This window comes from Rhinolophus sinicus, chromosome 6 (genome assembly GCF_057876585.1).
Source record: "Rhinolophus sinicus isolate RSI-liver-muscle chromosome 6, RSI-T2T, whole genome shotgun sequence".
In the NCBI taxonomy this organism is placed as follows: domain Eukaryota; kingdom Metazoa; phylum Chordata; class Mammalia; order Chiroptera; family Rhinolophidae; genus Rhinolophus; species Rhinolophus sinicus.
In genome coordinates, this window is record NC_142506.1 from 19,813,989 (window position 1) to 19,817,939 (window position 3,951).

The following is a 3,951-nucleotide window of genomic DNA, read 5'->3' on the forward strand; positions in this document are numbered from 1 at the left end:
TGCCGGCCTGCCCTCTCTCCATCACAGGTCCTTGGCGGCCTTTCTTTGCTTCCCTTTAGTGTACTACCTTCAAGGCCCCCTGGTGGAGGGGAGGGCTGGGACCTGGAGTGAATTTCCTTAACACCCTGAACCCCTCCCTCTATCCGGCCCCTGTGTGAGGAGAAGGGTCCAGCCAGTGTCCTGTGTGAGGAGGGCCCGGGTCAGCCCAACTGCCGTCTGGGGACTGGTCCGGCTTGCCTGGTGGCGGGTGTGTGAAGACAGGGGCCCAGTGCAGCCCAGCCGGAGAGCGAGAGGAGGGGCAGAGCTTAGTCCAGCTCCACCCAGCGTGAGAACTGGGGTTGGGCAGCAGCAGCGGCGATGGCCCAGCAGCACGTGACCAGCTCCCAGAAGGCCCTGATGCTGGAGCTGAAATCCCTGCTAGAGGACCTTCTGGCGACCTTTACAACTGGGAGGTTGCCATCTTCAGACCCCCCCAACACCCTCTACGAAGGTGGCTACATCAAGGCGCATATTAAATTTCCTATTGACTATCCATATTCACCACCTATCTTAAGATTCTTGACCAAAATGTGTCACTCCAATATTTATGAGAATGGAGATGTATGCATTTCAATTCTTCATCTACCTGTAGATGACCCACAGAGTGGTGAACTGCCCTCCCAAAGGTGGAATCCTGCTCAGGATGCCAGGACTATCCTGTTAAGTGTGATCTCATACCTTCTCCCCAGCCCATGTGGATGTTTCCGTTATGCTCAGGAAATGTAGGCACAGCAAAGGAAAAGACAAAGCATATACTGACATCATTAGGAAACAGGTATCAGCCACGAGAGCCAAAGCAGAGATGGATGGAGTGAAAGTCCCCACGACTCCGGAGGAATATTGCATCAAAACTAAAATGCCTCCCAATTAACAGCTCAGATTTGCTTTATAACCACTTGTACAAGGACAGCATTGATGATGAAGATGAGGAGGAAGATGATGCCGGCTGTTATAATGATGATTCTGAGTCCTGATGTGCTCTTTGGATGTCCCTGTATTGCCCTGCAGTCTCAGGCCAAAGGGAGGGGAGCAAGTGGGGACCCAGCAGTGGCCCCTCAGCAAAAACCTAAGGCAGAGAGTAGGGAAAACAAACACGGCTCCTGCTGATTGCCCTTATGGATTTCAGTTTGCTCCTTTTTATGGACCTCTTAATGGAGAGAAGGTAATCCTCCACATTATGTCCGAATTCTTGCATTCTTCACCTTTCATCACTGTATTTATTTATTTATTTATTTATTTATTTATTTATTTATTTATTTATTTATTTTTCTTTAAACCCAAACCCCTGCCTCACTTTGTGTCTACAAAGTGTTCACAACAAAACACGTTTGGTCTGTTTTTAGACTCTTGAAGAATATAAGTCTTTCATCAAGACGTTTAATGTGTTTAAAGCTGAGAACCCCTTGAGAGTTCACATGTGCTACATAGGCTGGGTAGCAAAAGAATATGGAAACAAACAAACAAACAAAAATCCCACAAAACCAACTTTAAAAAAAGAACTTGCCAAGGTTTAGCTGCTCCATTTACATTAGTGTGTGTGTATTTGTTCAGCCCCATGGTGGTGAACTTTGTTTATTTCCTGTTGTTAAGTCTGGGGTATGGGGGTGTCAAAGACTTTGTGGTTAAGTCTGATGAAATGTGTTACTAAGGGCAGAGCCCCTTCAGCCTTCAGGAAATCATCCTAACACAGAGGCCTCAGTACTCTGAGGAGAGAAATCAGATTTTGCTTTTTTGAAATTGATTGGGATCTAAAGCTTGAAATAAATATTCATACTTTACATAGAAAAAAAATTAAAAGCTAAAAGCCCAATTAATATAATATTTATATGGACTTATATTAGGGATAGAAATAAAAAGTATACAAATTAATTGCAATAGTTATATTTTAAATAAATCAAAATATATCATGGCATTTTGCACAATAGAGAAAGTAGAAGGAATGTTAAGAGTGAGCTAGATGCCAAAATTATTAATTTTGTGTTTTTAAGGGAAACATAACTATATGTATGTTTTATGTATAGTTAATCTGATTTGTATATTGCTCCTTACATTTAGACTGGGGAAACTGAGTTTGACTGAAATCTTCTAAAATAAATCTAGGTATAATCAACTGATAATACAATAATATTTCTGAGCAGAAATCCTAAACCTGCAAAATACATTGCAACTCATATTAGTTCTTTTGCTAACAGACCAGAAAACATTTGAAGCCCTGGAGATTTTGACTCAGCTTTCTTGTTTTGACTCAGTTTTATTTCTCCTAAGGCTGAATTTGAGAAATATTTCTTCTTTTATGCTATCCACTTTACCTCTCTTTTCTCTTCTTAAATCCCACTGCTCTCCTTTGCTAGTACAAACACATATCTGCTACAGGCAAGTCTTGCCTAGGGATGTCTCTATTGATTGTGACTTTTCATGAGGCTAAGTCTTAAAAAGTTAATATAACCATTATGGATCACATTTTGATATAATTTATATCAGATATAATTTAAAATTTTCCTTAATGTTATACTCTTTTTTTTTTTCTCCTTTCTTGTCTTCTCTCCATCGTTAAGCTATATTCATTTGTTTTGAATTTTCCTGCTGACAGGTGACTGAGTAGCCACATGGAAAGTGCAGTTTCAACATCATTTCTATTCGGTTGGTGAAAAAGTTTAAAAGGTTAAAAATAATTGCAAAAACCGCAATTACTTTTGCACCAAACTAATATTAAAATTCACTTTATTCAGTAACTGACAAAGAGTAACATCAATATCAATAGGGTGGATTAATACGCAGGGTTCTTGCTTTTCTCTTACATGTAACAAAGGGGTCCTCCGCGACACCACATTTAGACCTCAGTGACAGAAGGCTCTGGGAACTCATGGTTGACTTTGTTATTTGATAGCTGACTCAGGGAAGCTCTGACTGATGCTTAGAAGTGTCTGCTGAAAAACAACTCAGCTGGGCAGAACATGTGCTGAGACTAAATGACAACAGAGAATCCAAACACCTGCTGTCTAGTGAACTGAAATAGGCCACTGTAAGCTAGAAAAAGAGATGTAAAAAGAGTTACCAAAACCACACATCTTCAAGAAATTCGGCATTGGATTCAATTTTACACAGTGCTCAACCTGAGTAAAGATTGTTTTCCAGAGAATTGTTTAGAGAACAGAGTAAACAGATGTGTGGAAAACAGACCACAGAAATTTTGGATATAATAGGCTGTTTGATTCCCCTAATACAGCTGTATACTAAAGCACTGGTCTTTACAATAGTTAAGGTCTCCCTCCAGCTATGAGTTGCCTTATACTTCCCTAGGGCTACACAGGAATGAAAGCCAAGTCAGTGGGAATGGGGGATTATCAGGAATTGAAGAGGATATTACAGAAGTAGGGACAAAACTGTGCCCTGTCCCCTTCCTTTTTCTTAGTTACTAAGAACTGACATTCCAAAGCCAGTTCTGAACTAAGCCATAAAGCATTCAGTTATCTTCAAGCCAAGTGAAAGTGGAAATCTGTTCTTACAAAGTAGATGTGGGCCTTGTGGTATAGTGTAGGTCCAAAAACAGAAAAATTCCAAGATTTTTTTCACTGAAAAGAGTTAGAACGAGAATGGAGCCAATATGTTCAACAATGACTAACGGAAGGAGCTAGCAAACAGCAAGGCCTAGTCATACTGCTGAGGCCCACGTCAGGATTTTTCTTGAGCTGGAATACATAGAAATTTTAAACATTCGAAAGGCTAAGAAAAAAGGAAAGCAAGGAGCAATTTACCTTACTCATGAAAGTATTTGGAAAAGCTCTTCCCTGATAGTTTTGCAAAACTATGTAGGTCTGCTTTTACAGGATGAGATAATGCTCTATTCGAATGTCATCGGTTTTGTGGCAAATTCCATCCTTTCTGACAGGAGATGCCCTTCCTTCATTAAAT

At 40.5% G+C, this 3,951-nt stretch overlaps 1 pseudogene; it reads left to right on the plus strand.

The window, feature by feature from the left end:
* The first annotated feature begins 357 nt into the window (after positions 1–357).
* LOC109454558 (ubiquitin-conjugating enzyme E2 R2 pseudogene) lies at positions 358–1,013 on the plus strand (annotated as a pseudogene).
* Positions 1,014–3,951: the final 2,938 nt, after the last annotated feature.